Below are 23,103 nucleotides of genomic sequence, written 5' to 3'. Positions count from 1 at the left end.
TATATACTTTAAAAGTCTTATTACTACTATAAGTAGTAAACGTAAGACTAGACTAGAGATAGTAGACTTATCTCTAATTACTATAGAAGGTATAGTTCTATATAAATCTAGACCTATTTATATTTAGGCGCTTCTTAATAGTAGCGCTAAGGCTAACTTTATTAGCTAGAGTATAGCTAATAAAGCTAGATACGTTCTATACTATAATAGTATAACCTAGTTCTATAGCTTTAATAGCTAAGAACTAGCTATATTAAGTTAGGTAAATATAAGGTACACTATAACTAATAGCTATAATACTACCTAAGAAGAATAAGAAGAGTTCTACCTAGAGAATCTTAAGAGTTTTAATATAATTCTAAGTATACTATAGCTAGAATAATAGTAACTTACTCTAAACTTTATCTTAAAGTCTATATAATTTATAAAGTAGGCTAAATACTATAAAATTACTTTAGAAACCTCTAAGTAGTTTATAGCTACTCTTCTTAATAAGAATAATAATAGATTTCTACTAGTAGTAGGCTAAGTAAGTTTTAATAATAGTACTTTACTTTATTAGTACTATAGCGCCTAGGCTAAAGCTTTTTTTAAAGAAGATACTACTATTCTTACTAAATATAGACTCTATAAAATATCTATTAACCTAGAGAAAGAAAAGAACCTATCTTATAGACTACTCTATAGCTTATTAGTAACTAAAGCTAAAATATTACGTAAATATATTAATAAGAACCTTACTAAGAAGTAGATTAGGTAGTCTACCTCTAAGGTAAGAGCGCTAATTCTATTTATAAAAAAGAAGAATAGCTTACTCTAATTATATATAGACTACTATAGTCTTAACACTATTACTATAAAGAACTACTACTTACTACTACTTATAGAAGAGTCTTTTAATTAACTTAAATCTATATTAATCTATACTAAACTAGATCTAAGAGATACCTACTACTATATTTATATTAAGAAAGATAATAAATAGAAGATAGTCTTTTATATAAAGTATAGCTACTTTAAATACACTATAATACTATTTAGCTTTACTAATACTCTTATAGTATTTAAGAATTATATTAACTTAATTTTATTAGACCTACTAGATATCTACTATATTATCTACCTTAATAATATTCTTATCTACTTATAGAATAAAAAGAAGTACGTTAGCTAGGTCTAAGAGATACTATTTAGACTTATCTAGTATAGGCTGTATATAAAACTCTCTAAGTATAAGTTCTATACTTAGAAAGTAAACTACTTAGGTTTTATAGTTACTCTCTAAGAGGTAGAAATAGAGACTAATTATATTAATACTATTTAATTCTAGTCTATACTTACCTTAGTTAAAGATATTTAGATCTTTCTAAATTTTACTAACTACTACTAGCGCTTTATTAAAGAGTTCTTTAGAATAGTAGCTTCTTTTTACTAGATTATCTAAAGGCTACTTAAGGTAAGTAAAAGAGACTACTACTAATAATAGAAGAAATTATATTTAATTAAGCTAGAACCTAATACTATTAAAGCCTTTAAGATTCTTAAGAAAAGATTTACTATAGGCTCTATACTAGTCTATTTTAACTCTAGCCTACTTTATAAAGTAGAGACTAATACCTTAGACTTTATAATCTCTAGAATTCTAAACTAATCTAAACTAGAACTTAATAGTAAAGACTTATAGTATCTAATTATATATTATTTACGTAAGATAACCTCTACTAAGCGTAATTATAATATATATAATAGAAAACTTCTTATAGTAGTAAAGGCCTTTAAATACTAAAAATATTATCTAAAAAGTATAGCTTATAATATTACTCTCTATATAAACTACTATAACTTATAAAAGTTTATATCTACTAAAGTACTATTATATAGGTAGACTAGATAAGTAGAGTAGCTAGTAGCCTTTTACTTTACTATAGTCTACTACTTTAGGTAAACTAACTCTACTAATAGACTATCTAAACGCCTAGATTATAAATTAAGTAAGAATATAGTAGAGTTAGCTAGTAGTAATAAAAAGTTACTAGTAGAGCTCTAGCGTAAGCTATAGTTAACTAATAAAGATAGCTCTAAAAAGCGCGTAGTTACTCTAGAAAAAGTAAAAGAACTCTAGATTAAAGTAGTTATAGGCATAACTAGAGCTATAGCTCTAAGTTAACTATTATTACTTACTAACTAAACTAAGCTACTACACCTAATATATAACACTATTAAAGAAAGTATACTTAGTAATAAGTATATAGGCCTTACTAGAAAAGTACTATTAATACTAGATAACGCTTAACTATAGTAAGTAAACTATTAAAGTATAAAACTAAATAATATACTTCTATATAAAAGAAGACTATATATTCTAAAAGTAGTCTATATTAAAGTCTTATAAGCTTACTATAATAACTTTTTAGCTAGTTACTTTAGGTTTATCTAAATCTTAAATTTTATAGTAAGAGAATTCTAGTAGCTAGGCGTTAAATAGATAGTTAAGAACTACTACTAGTTCTATATAACTTACGCAAGAATAAAACCTACTAAATATACTAGATATAGTAAACTATAGTTACTATCTATACTAGCTAATATCTAGAAAGATATTATAATAGACTTTATTACTAAGTTACCTCTAAGTACTCTAGAGAGGTAAGAGTATAATAGTATACTTATAGTTATATACTACTTCTCTAAAATAGTATACTTTATACTATCTAAAAGTAACCTAAACGCGCTAGAACTAGCTAAAACTTTCTATTAAAAGGTTATACGCCTCTATAGTCTACTAAAGTTAGTAGTTACTAATAAAGAAGTACTATTTATATTAGTATACTAGAGTACCTTTACTTAATACCTAAAAACTAAATAACTACTATTAATAGCCTTTTACTTTTAGACTAATAGCTAGATAGAGTATATAAACTAAGTTCTAGAGTAGTACCTTAAAGCTTATATAAACTATAAGTAGAATAACTAAGTAACTCTACTAGCTAATATAGAATTTGCGTATAATAACTCTAAGTATAACTTAACTAGTATTACTTTTTTTAAACTAGTATATAGCTACATAATTCTATCTACACTAAGATTAACTAGCCTAGATCTAACTAGACTATCTAAGTATACTCTATAAAACTAGAAACTATATAAAAAAGTACGTAAGACTATATAATAGAACTTAGTAAAAGTCTAAGAATACTAATAAAAAGTATATAATAAAACTTATAAGCCTAAGAAGTTTAAAATTAGTAATTAAGTTATACTAAATATATATAATATCTAGATAATAAAGCTAAAAAAGAAACTAGACTATAAGTACTAGAGCCTACTTAAAGTAATAAAATAGATTAGAAAGTAAGCTTACTAACTAGACCTCTCTAAAGATAGTAGAATATACCTAGTCTTCTATATTAGCCTACTAGAAGACGCCTCTAATACTAATCTAGTCTAAAGAGACTAGAATCTACCTTATTATATTACTCTATAAGTAGGTAATAATATATATAAAGTAGATAGAATACTTAAAAAGTAAAGAGTAGAGAACTTCTAGATATACTTAGTTAAGTAGATAAGTTACTTAGACTCTAATAATTAGTAGTTACTTTTAAAGAAAATCTCTTTTAGTATAATAAAAGTATTTAAGAGGTTCTAAAAATACTCTAATAAAAAGTAAACGCGCTAAAGTAGGCCTAGAAAAAGCTAGATAAGCCTAGATTAACCTAGTCTAGTATTCTAAAAAGGTAGGCTATAAAGAGAATTAGATTATAAATTACTAATAAATTTTCTAAGTATAAAAAGATTCTAAAATTACTTAAATCTTAATTATAAGTATAGAGAAATTAATAATTATATTTCTAAGGCTAAAGCTAACCTATACTAATCTAGATCTATTAAGACTAAATAATACTTAAAAACTATATAAAAAATAAGATAAGATAGATTAGAACTAAAGAAGGCTCTAAAAAGCCTAACTTAGACTAATCTATACTAGAGTATACTAAACGCTAAACTCTATAACTAGATAACTCTAAACTAGAATAAAATAATCTAAGAAAACCTAGAGATAACTCTAGATAAACCTAGACTAGACTAGACTAATCTAGAAGAGAGTAGAATAATTATCTTTAAAGCTATTTCTAGTAGCCTATTATAAACTAGCTTTAGAGTTAGAATATACTAAGTATTAATAGAATATTATAAGGCTTAGAGCTTAAAAGGCTATATATAGAATTTAGAGGTTTATATAGTAAGTCTAGATATTACCTATACTTTCTCTATTCTAGCTTAGGCTTAGGTAAAGCCTAAGACTATTATATATCTCTAAACTTATCTCTACTATATTAGTCTAGAGAGTAGTATAGCGTTATAAAGAATACCTTTATATTAAGATTATAAACTTAATAAGTAACGCGTAGAGGTAGGTCTACGTATATAGAGTTTTTAAACTACACAAAAATTTTATCTATATAACTTCTACTATATCTATATATAGAGTTATAATAACTCTAAACTATATCTAGACTAGAGTTATATTATAATTTTTTATAATTATAATATAGCTCTATCTAAGACTTTACTTATACTCTAATATAACTTACTTTTATCTCTATCTACTCTAAATTCTTTACTTTATAACTTCTGCGCTAGCTTCTTTTAAATACTTATTAGTTCTAAACTATGTTTATACCTCTTACTATATAGTTCTATATTATTCTTACCTAGATTATAGCTCTAGTACTACTTACCTCTACTAGTTCTCTTAACGCGCGTAATAGTAGCACTAGTATTACTACTACTAGCGCCTTTAGTAGCTAAAATCTAAAAAAGCTAACTAGTTTATTTAGATATAGCTTCTTCTATAATACTAAAGTAAGAACTTTAATTAGGTCTAGACTATACTCTAACTAATATATAATAGAATAAGTATTACTATATAGACTAGTTTAAAGTAGAGAAAGATTCTAATAATTTAAAGTTTACTAAGCCTAACGCTAAGAAGCTTCTATATCTACTATATATTATACTACTTATAAAGTTTAGAGAGTATAAGTATAAGCTTAGTTCTAGTTTATTCTATTTAGGTTTCTATAAGAGTTTAGACTATAAGCTAACTTCTTTTAGATTTTTTTTATTTATTCTATAGCTACTATAAGGTAAAATATATAAAGTATACTCTAGAGTTCTTTATTAACTTTAAACTTTGCTACGTGTTCTATAACTAAAACTACTACGTCTAGTTATATACTAAACGCTAGAACACTTATATTATAGATTTAGAGATCTATAGTACTATACAGCTTATATTAGAAACTATATCTAAGTTTACTTTACACTTTTATATTCTTTATTATTACTTTAAATAAACTCTTACTATAGCTAAGTAGAGCTCTAGTCTAGCTATACTCTATAAGCTCTTTACGCAGTAAAAGTATAAAGCTTTATATTCTACTAATAACTAGCTCTCTCTCTTTAACTTCTTCTAAAGAAATATAGCTATCTCTATAGTATCTAGATATAGCTTTAATAATCTTAATAATCTAGTGTAATTTATTAATAGTGCTCTAAATATTATTAGTAGTTAGTTTTAGTAGTAGAAGAATATATTTAGTTAGATTATAGTATAGGTTCTAACTTTCTCTATACTATCTATATACTAACTTTTATTAAAACTAACTCTAGCCTACTACGCTCTTATAGTACTACTACTAAATTAATTATCTACCTTTAACTAGCTCTAGGTTCTAACACAAAGCGTACTAGATTAATAATTAGGCTAAGAATAAATATAATTTAGATAATAAGAAGTATAGAGTTACTACGCGCTATATTTACTACTACTTTAACCTTTCTTATAACTACTCTTAGACTACTAGAGATATTAATTACTAAGGCTACTATTATAGTAATATCTAACTTAGTACTATACTCTTTCTAAATCTTTATATATAAGCTTTCTCTACTATATATAAGTAGTATAGTACTTATAGATACTATACTCTTATACCTATTTCTATATAGAATTCTCTAGCGCCTTATATAGAAATAGTCTACTATAGCTCTAAAGTTTATAATATTATTAAGAAGGTCTAGAAAAAGCTAATAGAGAATATAGCTAAGTAGCTTAGTAGGTCTAGATTAGCTCTAGACTATACTCTAACTACTAACTTTTCTACTTCTAACTACTCTTAGTACACTATTATAATCTTCTTCTATAAGAATATATCTAAGTTTAATATAAGTAAGAATAGTAATATCTTCTTCTTCTAAATCTCTTCTAACTTACCTTTTTCTAAGAATAACGCTCTACTTAATAATAGCCTACTACCTCTATACTATAACTATTATACTAGTGCATAAGGTGTTCTTATATAAATTAGATCTTTAACAACCTAAGAATTACCTAAAGAGAGAATATCTTTTAATAAGAGCTTTTTAGAATTATCTTATTATTTACTATCTTATCTTTTACTTATACTTTTTAGTATTAGACTCTTATATAATACTTTAGAAAATAGAATCTCTTTATAATAGAACTTTTTTCTACTAAACTAATATTTATATACTTTCTTACTTATACTAACTACTTTACGTTCTTATAGTAATATATCTTTATACTCTCTAATACTTATACAAATAGTAAAGCTTATAGAAATATATTCTACTACGTAGTATAAGAAGTAGTTAGTATACGTTAATATAACGCAAATAGTAATAATAACTACTAAAAATACTATAAGTATAGACTTAGCTCTTTTCTTTAAGTTAGCTAGAACTATAATAGTAGTTATATTTAGACTAACTATATTCTTACTACTAAGTAATATTAGATAAGATAATTGCGCAGGTAAGGTAGCTACTTAGAAACACTAGAAAATAGTAATTTAACTAATACTTAGAATAGTAATATTAGAAGTATAATAAAATGCTATATTAACTAAGTTAGTATAATACTATAAGAGTATATTTAGAATATACACTAGTGTAGAACTATAGTTTAATAGAACTAATAATCTAATAGAGTATTATAGTAAGTAAAACGCTAAGCTATACTAACTATAAAGATATTTAGAAAGTATTCTCTACTATTAGGTAGAGAGTATTAAATACTAATAAGTATTTAGAACTTATCTTTTAATTACATAATCTTTATAGTATAATATCTATTTAGTATTTAGTCTATTAAGTAAAGAAGTATTAGCTTCTTTATAAGTTATTTAGAACTATAATAACTATTAAAGAAATAGAAAAAGAAGTGTAAGAAGTTAAGAGATCTAGCTATCTCTTTACCTAAGCTTTTATTTACTACTTTTTTAACTACTTTAATACTAAAGACACTAACTTCTAAAACTATCTCTAAAGTAGAGAGCGTATTATTATTTATAATAGTAACTAATAGTATAGTCTCTATAGTTTACTCTAGACACGCTACTCTAGTCTTTACTAGTAAAGATATTACTAAGTTTCTTAAAGACTATAACTAATAAGCTAATAATAAAAGTCTCTCTAATAAGATAAAAGTCTCTATTCTTCTAGATTATATTAGTAATAAAGATTACTCTATTACTTATATTATTAAGCTCTTTACTAGTTATAAGAAGAAGAACTAAGCTAAGCTTAAGGCGAATATAAAGAAATACTAAGTAAATAAGAATACTACTATTAAGATAGGTAAGCGCTTATACTTATAGACTTTTATCTATAAGTATATTATAGATCTATCTAGTCTTACTAAGTATTATACTTACTTCTACGTAATAGCTAAAGCCTATATTGCTAATAAGTAAGTTCTATAGAAGAAACTTAGCTTTCTCTTCTACTATAAACTTCTAAAGTATAATAAGTAGATAGTTACTTTTATAATACTTAACGCTTCTAAAAGTAATAATTAAGCTAAGTACTATATAGATAAGATCTACACCTTTCTTAAGAAATACTATAGAAAGGTAAGCACTATTAATAATATATATATCTAGAAACGCAGTAGTATAGATACTAAGATAAGACATATTATACTTACTAATAAGCGCGCTACCTTTAACTTAGAAAAAGTAAAGAGCGCTATTACTAATCTTAAGAAGTAATAGAAGAAGTAAGAATCTCTACTTTCTTCTAGTATAAATTCTAAAGTAAAAGACCTTATAACTTTACTAAATAGATTAAAGCTTAACGTAGATACGCTTTATTTCTTTATAGTCTACTTATTAGTTACTCTATACTTTAGAAACTTCTATAATACTCTATACTTTATAAACTATACTTCTAAGGTAGACTTTCTTATTAAGAGAAATAATAGTTTCTTTATTACTAAGGTACTTAGAAACATAGCTTCTAAGAGAGAAACTATTTAGTATAGAAAGGCTAAGTATACTAACACTTACTATATATATAATAAGAAAGAGTATAAAATTACTAATTATAAACTCTATAATAATCTCTATAACCTAGATTAGATTAGTTACTATTAAAATAATAAGCGTAAGTAAGAAATATACTATTTTAGCCTACTCTATAATTATTTTAATTAAATCTTTAGTACTTCTCTATTAATTTATAAGCTTAAATAGCTTAGGTCTAAGATTAAGAAGTATTTTAATGTTACTAATAATATAATAGAATAGCCTACGTCTAGTATTCTTTCTAAGAAGTTTAAGAGAGACTCTTACTCTAAGTATATTCTTAAGTAATTAAACGCAGCTAATATAATTACCTACTCTAACTATTATATTAATTATAAGAATACTTAATAGTAGTTTATTTAGTTTTAGAAAAGTATTAAGTACTCTAAGTAGTTCTAGCTACTTAATAATATTAATTTTAATAGTATTATTATTAGTAGTAAGAATAACGCGTTTTTCTATAGCGCTAAAGGTAATGCTATTAAGCGCCTAAATAAGAGTATTCTTAATAACTCTAATTAAGTTCGTAATAGCTATATTAAGAAGAGAGGTAGACTCTCTAAGTAATTATAGAGCTCTTAGCTATTACCTAAAAAAAATACTATTAGATAAGTTCTTAACTTATAGGTATTAGACACTACTATAATACTAGAGAATAGTTAGTTAGAATAGCTATTTCTTCTATAAGCTTCTAATATACTATTTATAGTTATACGTCTATCTACTAATATCTATATTAATAATAGTATATTAGCTAATTCTAGATATTTATTGTAAGGCTATAAGAAGAAGGTAGTTAAGTTCTTAGACGCTCTTTCTAATCTAGAACTTAAGAAGCTTATTAAAGAATAGTCTAATTATATTATAATAGCGCTTCTAAGTTAGAAAGTATAAGAAATAATAGTTTCTAACTTAATAGATTAGAATAATATTACTAATTAATTGCGTAATCTTCTAAAGAAGAATAGTAGTAGTATAGATAGTATTAGAATAGTAAATAGCTTTAAGGCTAGCTACGCTATAGATTTTAAGTAGGCTTTATTTTTACTTAAAATCTATGCGCTCTTCTACGTATTTATACTCTACTATTACGCCTTCTATAAATACCTATTATAACCTCTACTAACTACATAGTTACGTTAATATAATACTAACACCTTTTATAATACTATTAATATATACTACTTAAATACGTAAACTTAATATAAAGTTACTAGTTATAGTAACTTATAGAGTAATACTCTTAACTATATACTTACTAAGGTAGTACGTAGAGTATAGAAACGCGCTAAACGCATATTTATCTAGATAGATTTACTAGAGGCCTAAGTTTATATTTATAGTAATTCTATTAAATATCTTATTAATATAAGCGCGTAGATAAATATTCTTTATCTTAGCGCAGCGCGCGCGTTAAAGATACTATATAAGCACTAGATATAGAAGCTTAGTAACCTACTATAGAGTATTACTTTTACTAATAGTAGCTATAAACTATTTATTAGTACTACGTTTAACGTCTTTATACGTATTAGTACTATAGTTATTTATACTACCTTCTATATTATTATAAACTTTATATACTTAGCTATACTTAGAAAACTATAGTATATAGTGTTATATATTAGAATATAATATAACATATTTAGTAGAGTGTAATATTATATTTAGTCTAAGAATAGAACTAAGTTAGTTTCTTTTATTACCTTAGACTCTAAGCCTATATATCTATTCTCTACTATAGATTATAAGTAAGAAGAGAATAATAATAATACTACAGAATACATATAAGTTAGTACTATAACTAACTCTACTTTAGAGCTAGCTAAGAATTCTTCTATAGTTTAATACCTACACTAAAAAGTATAGTGTAATCTAACGTATAGTTTTAGGTAATATAATATACTATTTCTAGTAAGTATCTAATAGATATAGAGAAGATAGATACGCTTTCTCTTTAATAATAGCGTAGAGGCACCTTAGATAGATAAGAATACTAAGCTAATTATTTAGTATAAATAAAAGCTTACTAAGTACACTATTATATATAAGATTAACTATAAGAAGATACTTAATTACGCGCGCAGAACTTACTAGTAACTAGAGGTTACTACTCTATATAAGACAGTAGATAAAAAGGTTTAATCTATTAACGTTTCTTAAGTAGATAAGCTAATAGAGTTTAGATAGAAAGACTAGAAAAAATAAGCTATTTATTATTAATAACTTTGCCTATCTATTTATAAACTAGACCTAAAACTATATAATAATATATTTAAACTATAATATACTATATTCTTATAAGAAACTTACCTTATATCTAAGAGACTAGCTAACCTTTATATTAGATTATAAGTTACGTAAGAAGAAAGAGATCTCTTTATCTAGATACTCTATAATAGAGAAGCAGCTTTATTATAGAAATTTACTAAATCTAGTAAAATATACTCTAATATATACCTACTATATAAGATCTATATAATTAAATATAAAGCTTAGTAAGCGTAAGACTTTACTATTTCTAAGAAGCTTAAGTAAGTTATAGTTAATATAGCTAATACTTACCTTAATAGAGGTACCTAGAAACGCTGTAATAGTTAGTATTATAACTTATAGTATCTAGTTTCTAAGAAGAATAGAGAAGCTTAATAAATCTCTAATACGTAAAAGATTAATACTATTAGTATACGTAATATAAACTTTCTACTAATAGTAGATAAGTTCTCTAAACGCTTTACTAGATATCTTATTAACTCTTTTATAGATCTTTATTCTAGTTATAATTAGATTACTCTTTATACTATAAGCTAGAATATAATAGCTTTTTAGACACTAGTTAATTTTTTTTATTTATATACTATAGTTATAGAGGTAACTAACTTAGTTATAGTATTCTAGTATATTATAATAAAGATTCTTAAGAACTATTAGCTAAATACTATAGTATTTATTAATAATATTACTTATAGAGGTTCTAAGACAGACTATAGTAGTAAGATAGCTATATCTAGTGTTTGTTGCTACGTCTATAAATATATTCTCTAACTTAACTATATTCTTATAGATATTAAGCGCGTAGAAGAGATAGTCTCTAGTAAGAAATACTACTTTCTTATAGAGCGCCTAAAGGTTATTAGCTATAAGATTAGCTCTAAAGAACGCTATTCTAATAGTAAGAAAGTTTAGAAGCTTTTAGACTAGCTACTTTACTATAATATATATAATGTTTACTTATTTCTTAGACTATATATCTACTACTATATCTAAGTAAAAGAATTTACTACTATTACTAAGCCTCTTTTCTATCTTCTTTGCAGAGATGTAAAGTATAAGTAAAGTCTAGATTAGAATTAAGTAATATACATACTTTAATATACTATATACTTAGCACTAGCGCTAGTAAGCCTTAACTACTTAGATATATTAAAGTATAAGGTCTTTCTTATAACTAACACTAGTTAGAATAGAAAAGAAGCTTATCTTAAATAACTATAGGCTAATAGTAGATACTATCTTATTTAATTTAAAAGTACACTCTAGTTAGTAAGAGAACGTCTTTAGTATTCTACTAAGTTAGAATATAAAGTAGTGCTTTAGACTTTAAAGAAGTTTTGTATATATCTATATAGTATATACTTTACTATTAAAACTAATATAGTAATACTTATTACTTAGCTTAATTACTCTTCTATAGATAACCTAGAATTAGTTATAAATTAGTAGATCTCTACTATTCTTTTTTAGAACTTTAATATTATCTATATCTCTAGAAAGAAGAACGTTATTATAGACACTCTCTCTTACTACTTTAAACCTAATAATTAGGTTCTACTAGAAGAATCTAAGAATAATCTTAAGAAGTTTATTAACTATATAATTAGAAGTATAGAAGAAGAGCTACTACTTATTAGAGTGTTCTAGGTACTTAAGTATAAGTATACTAAATAATCTAAATAGATTACCTAGTTTCTTATTAACCTTAAAATTTCTAAGAGTATAACACTAAAAGAGCTTTATATATAGAAGAAGAGAGCTCTAAACTTCTTTATATATAATTACACGCTCTTCTATAAGACTTTAAAAAATGTTACTATATACTATGTTATTAATAGCGCTAATATCTACTTATAAGCTATATAGTTAATATATAAGACTATTAGCTATTATAGAACTAACACTATATACTCTATACTTTTCTAATATTACTAGTAGTCTAATATATATAAAGACGTTTAAAGAAGAATTTAGTATTATTCTAAATGCTAGCTTTACTTCTTAAAGAGAAGAGTTAATATATTAACTAATACGTATAGCTTTATAATCTAGAAGTTAGTTATAATTAATATAGTTTATATACCTTACTACTAAAGTAAGAAGTATCTTATTATTACTAGAGAATACTTAAGTAGATAGCTAGAGGCTAGAGCGCTTTCTAATAATAAGTCTAGTACTATTACTAAGTTTATTTATAAGAACATTATCTATTAATAGAGTATAATACGTAAGCTCTTAGTTAATAGTAGACTAGACTTTACTAAGATAGTTAAGTATCTTACAGCTAACTATAAGATTAAACATATCTAGTTATTCTTATATAACTTATAAGCTATAGGTAAAATTAAAAGTAGATATAAGCCTATTATTAATACTCTTGCTAAGCTATTAGGCCTATAGGTAAATAACTTACCTACTATTCTTCTTACTAACTGCATTTCTACTTAGTCTTAGATAGGCTATTTACTATACTAGTTAATTACTAGTTAAAACCTAGTTCTTCTATTAGAATTAGAGCTTCTAATATAGTAGACTCTTCTATTCTAGAAAGTTAAAAATTGCGCATAACTTTTAGTAATACGCGCAATATAACTAGACTTTAGAGACTAATTTACTAAGAATACTATTACCTATACTAATTAACTACATTAAGCTAAAAAGAATTATTAGAATAATACTAAGAAGATACGCTATAAGAAGCTTTAACTTAGTAACTTAGTTCTTCTATAGAACTCTATATAGAAGATTAATATATCTAGAGATAAGAAGCTTAACGCTAAGTAGATAGGTCTCTATTATATTTAATAACTATAGCTAGAGTAAGACACCTACTAGATTAAGAATTTTAATAGAACTTTACTTCTATATACTATTTCTAGTAAGAGACTAAAGCTCTTTTGCTAATAAATACTAGAAGATATTACTAAGTAATATTATAGCTAGATAAAGCTCTATAACTTAGATAATTAGAAGAATACTAACGTTTCTGCTAATATACTAGCTAGCTCTATTAATAATAATAAGAAGAATAGCTATAATACCTCTTTCTAACTATAACTTAAGAAAGAGAAGATAAGTAACGCTCTAAGACTTATTAACTAGCTAAATATCTTTCTAAAGCTTATTAGTTAGCCTAGTATAGTTATTACTAAGCGTCTTATAGAAGAAGAATAGAGAGCTTTTAGACTAGACTTTATTTCTTTCTCTAATTCTAATATATTATTAGCGTTAGATAAAGAAAAAGCTTAGACTAAAGAATAGCCTTTACTTAAGAAAAAGAAAAAAAAGTCTACTATAAGCTCTCTTATCTAAAAGCCTCTTTAATAATATATAGTAGATAATTACTAAGTATTTAAAGTATACTTCTTTATTTTCTTTTTATTTCTTTCTCTTTTATTATCTAGATAGCGCGCCTTAATAAGTATCTCTCTCTCTCTCTCTTTTTTTTATATTCTCTTTGCTTAGAGAAACTATTCTTTAATAGTATAATATAGTACTTACTCTTTAATAAGTATAGGCGTAAGTATAATCTTAAGGTAGATAGTAGAGATTACCTTTTAAACGCTGTAGTGCTAGATAATAAAGAAGATAATAGACTAATTCTACTTTCTCTCTCTTTAAGGCTAAGAGTAATAATACCTAGTATCTTAATTCTAAGTTAAAAAGAAAGTGTAGAAGTAAGAATATCTATAAGTATAGTAAAAAGTATAAGAAGTAAAGCTTAATTAGTATTCTTATCTAAAGTCTCTAGAAAGTAATAGGCTTCTAAAGAATAAAAGCTATTACGTAATAACGCAGAATTTAGCTCTAATATAACTATACCTATATAAGAAGAGAATTTAGATAAATAAGAACTTAAGACTTATAATACCTATAGTATCTAGTATACTATTAACCTATATAAGACTAGCTAATTCTCTTTCTCTCTTTCTTTTATTAGAAAAGTTCTCTCTTCTCTTTACTCTGCGCCTATAAGAGAAGCGTTTAACTTCTCTATAGTTATATACTATACTAGATAAAGTATTATAAACTATAAGATAAGTAGTAATAAAGATAGTATAAAAGCTACTACTAAAGTCTAAGGTAAACGCTACTCTAAGTACTTTCTACCTACTAGTAGTAAGTAGTATATATTTAAATACTCTTAGTAAAAGTTAAGAAAGTAGAGTATAAGTACTATAAGTCTTAAAATAATATAAAGAGAATAGCTACTATTCTTACTACTTTACTATATTCTATCTTATATTAGATCTTCTACTTTCTAGTAACTAGACTACTAGAATACGTAACTACCTAGTAATAACTACTTAGTAGTAGTTTATTTCTCTACTAGTATTAGCTACCTAGACTATTCTAAGCCTCTTAAGCTACTTAAATTAGAGCTTAGAATAGTATATTCTAGTTATATTAGTCTACTTATAGTTAGGTCTCTAGAAAGTATCTACTACTAGATAGATAAAGATAACTATATTCTACTACTATCTTAATATACTTAGAATTTTTAGAGAGTATAGCTACTATAGCTACTATAAGTAACTACTTAGAAACTACTACTACTACTATAACTACTTTATCTTTAGTAACTATATCTTTTCTACCTTTATACGCTTATAGAGGTAATAAGAGTAAAAGCTATAAGTATTAACTCTTTAGTAATAAGCTAAAGAGTAATCTTATTTATAATCTATGCGTAGAGAAGAGTAGAGAGACTAATACGTCTATAGGTATAACTTTAATATTAGAAATACTAGTGCTAATTATAATAAGTATTACTCTTTTAACTATTCTATCTAGCTTTAAACTCTTCTTAAACTATATTTATATAGCTATTATAGTCTATTAGCTATAATTCTAATAGTTGTAGGCTATAATAGTTCTAATATATAGATTTTAGGTAGATTAGAATTTAATCTAAAATCTAGTTATTACTACTATAATAATATAACACTATCTATTTACTAATACTATTATACGCGTAAAGATACTACTAAGTATAATAGCTAATTACGTAATTAATTACTTTACCTTTACTATAATTTTACCTTCTAACTTTACCTATTAATATTGCAATATTATAATACTATAATAGATAGATATCTCTTAATAGTATATATATATATATACCTCTTTTTAGCTATTACTCTCTTCTTTCTTCTATAACTTTCTTAATCTTTTCTTCTTACCTCTATATACTATAGTTACCTCTTAGAAGTAGACTATATCTTCTTTCTCTTTTTAGTTAACTAACCTTTTATATATTATACTTTAATAATTCTAGTAATAACTATAATTACTGCGCCTAGCGTAGAGTAATATAATAAGTCTATAGGCTACCTAAACCTTCTCTATAACTCTTAGTTACTATAGACTCTACGTATAAGAGCGTGCGCTTAACTACATATATATATATATAAGCTTAGTACTATTAGCTCTACGCTATAAGCTAGTTTAGTAAGAGTTTCTTTGTAAGAGCTAGTCTTAGATTACTAAAGAAAGATACTTACGCTACTAGAGGCTTAGTAGAAGATAGCTAGTAATAAGAATAAAAGTAAGAATAAGGCTATAGATACTAGAAAGTTAACTTTTTCTTATAGTTAGAGCTCTTCTTTATAAGAGACTTCTTCTTAGAAAGGTTTACCTTTTAAGCTCTATATACTTAGTTTATCTAAGAGTTTTACTACTTTAAGTATCTAAGGTTAAGCCTCTAGAGGTAATACTAGCTCTTTCTCTACTACTTTTTCTAGTTTATATCTAAAGAAAAATACTTTTATAATTATCTAGGCTCTATATACTAAAGCTAAGACCTAAGTTCTTATCTTAGCTTAGAACTAGAATCTCTAGAATCTAGATATTAATAATAAGGTAATAGAGTTTATTACTAGTCTTAAATAGTAGTCTCTTAAGCAATAGAAGGTTATTCTTAATACTTTTATAACTAATGTAACTTTTCTATTTAACTAGATTACTAACTTTATTTTTAAAGTATCTAATATAGTTAAGACGCTACTAGAGCTTATAGATAAGTATAGTAGTATTAAAGTATTTAATAGCTAGTATCTAGTCTTAAGCTAAGCTAAGAATACTAAAGATAAGCGTATTGTAGAGCTAACTAGCGCTACTAAGTATATTAACGTATTAGAGCCTAGTCTTATAAGCTACATCTCTTACTTTTTAAGTAAAGTTCTGTATAATTACTAGACTATATCTAATATATAGTTCTACTTTAGGCTCTAGATATCTATAATATAGCTCTATTCTTAGTCTAAGTAGTAGCTATTTATATTTACACTCTACGTAAAAGTACTAAAACTAATATTATTATATAAGACTAGGCTACCTTAAAGAATACTATTAAAGTAACTATTTAGTTTACTAAGAAAAACTTACTTTCTAAGATACTATCTCTTTTAAAGCATTCTATTAAAGTATTAAAATAGAACTATAAGAAGTATAGTATAATACTAGGTATACTTAGCTTTACTACTAAAAATATTATAGTTTCTTTTGCCTATAAGTATAAGAAAGATAGTACTTATAATAAATAATATAAGTTTTAGTAATATATCTTTTTATATATAGCTAATAAATATTTTAACTAGAACTATCTAATTACGTATACTCTTTATAGTAGTAATAATATAATAATTACTAACACTATAGCTAGATACTAGATAAAGCTTTACTTTACTTATTAATTAGCTATCTTTATTATAATAGAACTTAGATTATCTCTATATAAGTTAAAAGTAATTAATAAAAGTAGTAATTATATTAAAGTAGAGCTAAAGAAAATTAGAGTAAGGTAACTTAGTAGAGCTAGATTAGCTACTTCTTTAGTAAACCTAGAGAAGTAGGTATACTAAGAGCGCTAGGCTAGTCTTAAGGTAGTTAAGAAGAGAACTATAGTAGCTAAGTTATAGAAATTAAGGCTTTATAGTATATAAGCTAGTCTTTCTTAACTACTACTACTACCTAGCGCTAGCGCTCTAAAATCTACTCTAGCTTACTAATTATTGTCTAAGAAGATAGATACTACGCTTAATAAAGACAACTTAGAAGATAAAGACTAGAATTTAGATAAGCTTAAAGCCTTAACTATAGCTAAGAACTATTATTATCTAGATAGAACTTCTAATTTCCTTTAACTAATTCTTAATAGATACTCTAAGTATACTAAACTTAATAACTGCGAACGTGTTAAAGTTATCTAAGCGTAGTATTAAGAAGTTTATATTAGTTACTACTCTAATAGCTTATTAATTAATAGTACTTATATCTATTAGACTTATATATAAGTAACAGCTACCTATATAGATCTCTTTAAGTAAGCTATAAATTTAAAAGCTATAAATAATATTCTTCTTCTTCTATATCTTTCTTAAGATAAGTAGTATAAACTCTAAATCTATCTAATTATATCTATTCTCTTTGTTAAGCAGCATAAGCTTAGTAAATAAGACTCTAACTTTCTTAGCTATTACTTTTATTCTTAGATAGTCTATAATTTATACCTAATTTTTTTCTAGAAGAAAGTTAGTAAAAAGATAGATTAGAGTAAGCTAGTAGAAGACTTTAAGTAGAAGAGTAACATTACTATAGAGAACTTTAAGTAGTTATTCTTTAATAATAATAAACTTAAGAGAATTATTAATAAATTCTTTAAGATATATTATTACTACCTCTAACGCATTAATAGTAATAAGAACCTTAGCTAGCTTTATATTATATACTATTCTCTTATTTAGTAAGCTATCTATACTAACCTTTATTACTAGATACTCTACGTAGTACTTTATAAAGAGTATACTATAGTTTTCTACTCTTACTATACTAAGTATACTATACTAGATAATAAGACGTTTTTCTACTATATTAATCTTAATCTATTAGTTACTTACGCTTAAGGTCTAGGCGCTAATATAATCTAAGAATTAGTTTTAATTAATAATAAGAACTCTTAGAACTATATAAAGGTCTTAGAAAGCTTTTATTATTATATAAAGCTATACTTATAATAGTATAAGACTACTAAGAAGAATTCTAGTAGCCTTATTAAAGAATAGAAGAATAATATTAATTAGACGCTAAAAGTATAAGTAATAGTACTAAGTATAAAGTAGGCTAAGTTTATTTATAGAGAAGAAGATATTTATATTACTTACTCTATAACGCTCTATAGCTCTACAGAACTAGTAACTAAGACTTATTAGATAATTCTTCTATAGTATATTATAGTACGCTAAAGTGTTATAGAGAATCTAGCTATAAGAATATATAATAAGATCTTAAAGGCTTATTATAATCTTATAGCACTCTCTACGTTACTATCTAGATACTATAATAAGTATAGTAGTATTAAGTAGGCGTTTCTAGTAGATATATATATTAACTTCTTCTTTTAGATCTAGAAGGCTATTTTTACGTAAGTCTTCTAAGATAACTCTTTTATACGTAAGAAGATTTATAAACTTCTTAATAAGAATAAGAATAGTATTCTAGAGTATATTAAGAAAGAGTGTAAGTACGTTATTAGAGAGATTAAGATACTATAGCTAGTAGTCTAGAAGCTTAAGAAGGCTGCCTTTGCTAAGAGCGCTAATAGTAAATATCTAGATGTTTTCTTCTTTACTAATAAAAGTAAACCTTCTACTTATAAGAGATAGTAGTATATTTAGAATTATAATTATAGTATAGAAGATACTATTAGACGCCTTATTAACAAGATTAATATAGAACTAGATATTTATTACTACTTCTATAACGCTACTAATCTTAATACTATACCTACTTTTTCTTCTCTATTTAAGACTTCTTAAACTCGCGCTAGTAGTCTAGTGTCTAGTCTATTATTACTACCTAGCTTTTTGTTTACTCTAATAATATTACTACTACTAGTTCTACTACTCTCTTCTTAGTTTAAAATACTAATACTAGCTCTATTAGCTTCTACAGCTAGCCTATTAGAACTATATTATAGTAGATAGAACGTAAAGTAGACTAGACGTATTAGTAACGCTATTAGTACGTAGATTTTAGGTAAGCTTCTTATTTTACCTAAAATCTAACTACTATCTACACTATAATAGTATATTACTAATATCTCTACTTAATTATTTATTTTGCTATTTACTTTCTTTCTTATATATTTTCTTTATCTTTTCTTTATACTGTAAGTAATTAATACATTCTAGATAGTATAATAGAACTATACTACTAGAAAGAAAAAGTTTATACTAGTATATAAAGTATTCTTATATAAATTAGATCTTTAACAACCTAAGAATTACCTAGAAAAAGAACGTCTTTTAATAAGAGCTCTTTAGAATTATCTTATTATCTACTATTTTATCTTTTACTTATACTTTTTAGTATTAGACTCTTATATAATACTTTAGATAATAGAATCTCTCTATAATAGAACTCTTTTCTACTAAACTAACGTTTATATACTTTCTTACCTATACTAACTACTTTACGTTCTTGTAGTAATATATCTTTATACTCTCTAACACCTATACACTATAATAGATACTATTATAATAAAAAGAGTTTACTAGTTCTAGAACTACCTTAGAACTAGATAGTTACTAATAGTAATTATCTAGAGCTACCTTAGCTCTAAAAGAAGCTACTTCTCTTTAAGAAGAAGCTGCTTCTCTATAAAAAGAATCTATAGTAGTAACTAAAGTAGAAACTACTAGAGATTAAGAAGAAACTTTCTAAGTCTAAGAATAAGTTTATAATAAGTAGTAGTAATCTAAATACGTAGATCTATTATAAGATAGAGAAGAACTAAGTAGATTAAATATTTCTCTAGCTTAGGTTTATAGAGCGCTTATAGAGTCTACTATTCTTAAGATTTATAGTGCGCACTAGATAGTATAAACCTAAGACTATTAAATTAACTTTTTCTTTATAGACTTAAGGCTAAATTTATAAAGTACTTTTTCTTTTCTTATTATACTATACTAGTCTATTATAAAAATACGCGTCTCTATATTTAGCTTTAAAATAATTTAGAGTCTTAGTTTCTAATAGCTTTAGTAGATTAATCTATATTAGTATAATATAGCTAGCCTATTTTACTAAGGCCTTTCTCTAGCTCTAATCTAAAGCGTTCTTTACCTATAAAATCTCTTTAACTATTTACTTACGTAGGTTCTTATTCTTCTTACTTAGGTCTACTATAGGCCTAGGCTATACGTTTATTAAAGATTAGCTTAGTAGAGAATCTACTACAGCCTATTCTACTAAGTCTATATAAATAGTTTTATATAAGTTTCTAGGCAAGTCTAATATAACTATAAGTAGTAATAGTATAGCTATTACTATATACTTAGTCTAAAGCTAGTTAAGCTTTTTACTTAGGTAGTTTATCTTAATATTGCGTATAGAAAATAATACCTTATTACTAATCTAGAAACACTCTACAAAATATTATAATTAATTAGTTACTTTCTATTACTATTACTAAGTAAAAGTAATTACTACCTAGGCTAGATTAAGCTTTAACTTTAAATACTTTATAAACTAAACTACGCAACTTTTAGATATATACGTAAACCTATCTAGTAATAAAACTTACTATAGCGTGTCTACTATATACCTATTAAGTAATAGGTTTAGACTTACTCTAGTAACGCTAAAGTTATAGTTATTTAAAGCTAGCTAGTACGCTAGAAGATAATCTAGCTAGTTAGTCTACTTAAAGGTTACTATTATACGTAATATAGCTTATATCTTCTAGTTTATTTACTTTATACCTTTATTAGTTTAGAGATAGTAGAATATTAAAAGAAGCTACTTTACTTTAGTAAGTTTATATAAGGTAGTCTAGAAAGCCTCTAACTAGTCTAAGCTATAGTCTATAATTAAGGCTAAGAGAAATCTATAGAAATACTACTAGTAATTATAAAATACCTACGCAATATAGTCTAAGGCTATAGAGGTAACTACCTCTAACTAGATAAACTTAGACAGCTAATTAGTAATAATAAGTAAGTAGCGTAGTAAGAACTTATTATAGACTAGTAGTTTTATTATAAAATCTATTAAGATCTACTACTAGTATCTATCTACTACTAGAATAGGCTATAATAGCTTTTAGTACTTTTTCTAAGAGAAGTAGATTATATAGTAGTAGTAGTTCTAAATATAGTGCGTAATATTACTTAATATACTATTCTAGTAGTAGTTCTAGCGTATATAATAAAAGGTAATATTCTTTCTAGAGTACTTTACTAAGCTTAACTTATAGACTTTCTAGATTACTATTATTATAAGTAGCTTCTAATTTAGTAACTATAAGATACTTTTCTAAAGTAGCGTACTATACGCACTAATAGAGTAGTCTCTAACCTACTAAGTTATATTAGCTTTTAGTAGAAATGTTTTTATACCTAAATAAACTACCTTCTATTACTCTATATAGCTAGAATTCTCTACTAAGATAGTATTCTATAGGCTTTATATATAAAGGTTAAAGAATACTAAAAAGTCTAGTAGAGGTCTATTCTCTATCTAAACCTACGCTATATCTATAGAGATTCTAATAAGTATTATAATACGCGCTACTTAGTAGAAGTTCTTCTTATAGTTCTACTTATAGTAGCTTAGTATATTAGAGCGTATAGAGAGGCGCTTAGAATAATAATATAAGATATACTAAAACTTAGAGAAGTTCTCTACCTAGTAATACTACTATTTACTAAGATTACGTATACTAGTAAAATACTCTAAGTTTTTATAGTTAGTAAGAACCTTAAAAGACTTATATATACTAGTAAGCTCTACTAACTATATCTTAAGGTAGCGTACTATAGCTAATAATTCTTTATTATAAATAGTATAGTTATACTTCTTACTTATAAGAGCTATAGAGTAGTATATAACTAAGTAGAGAATACTACTAATATACTATAAAAGATACCTACCTAAAGTAACACCTAAGTAGTCTATCTTAATAACTATTTAATAAGTAGAGTTCTACTAATAAAGAATAGAGTCTATAATAAATATAGACTTTAGTGTCTAAAAAGCCTTATTTTTCTCTAACTTCTATCTAAATAGAGTAGACTTACTTATAAAGTAATAAAGAGAAGTAGCTACTTTAGAGAAATTAAAAATAAAGTTATAGTAAAAATTTATAAACCTAAGAAAGCTATATATATCTATTATAGTTATAGACGTATACTAGTTCTAGACTATCTAGAGCTTATCTAGGTCTAGATGTATAGCGCGTTCTACTTTAATAATATAGCTAAGGTAGTAAACTTTCTTTACTATAAATATACTTTTCTTAAGATTTAGATTAAGTTAGGTATTATATAGTAAAGTAAGAACCTATTTAGCTTTTATAAAGTAGTTAGCTCTACTTTCTCTAGAGTAGATAAGAATATTATTAAAGTATACTATTATAAAATTCTCTAGCGCCTTC

Source organism: Alternaria ventricosa (genome assembly GCF_023758065.1).
Source record: "Alternaria ventricosa strain BMP 2768 chromosome Unknown scaffold_5, whole genome shotgun sequence".
Classification (NCBI taxonomy): domain Eukaryota; kingdom Fungi; phylum Ascomycota; class Dothideomycetes; order Pleosporales; family Pleosporaceae; genus Alternaria; species Alternaria ventricosa.
The sequence above is the reverse complement of the archived record's forward strand: the minus strand, read 5'-3'. Positions refer to the sequence as shown.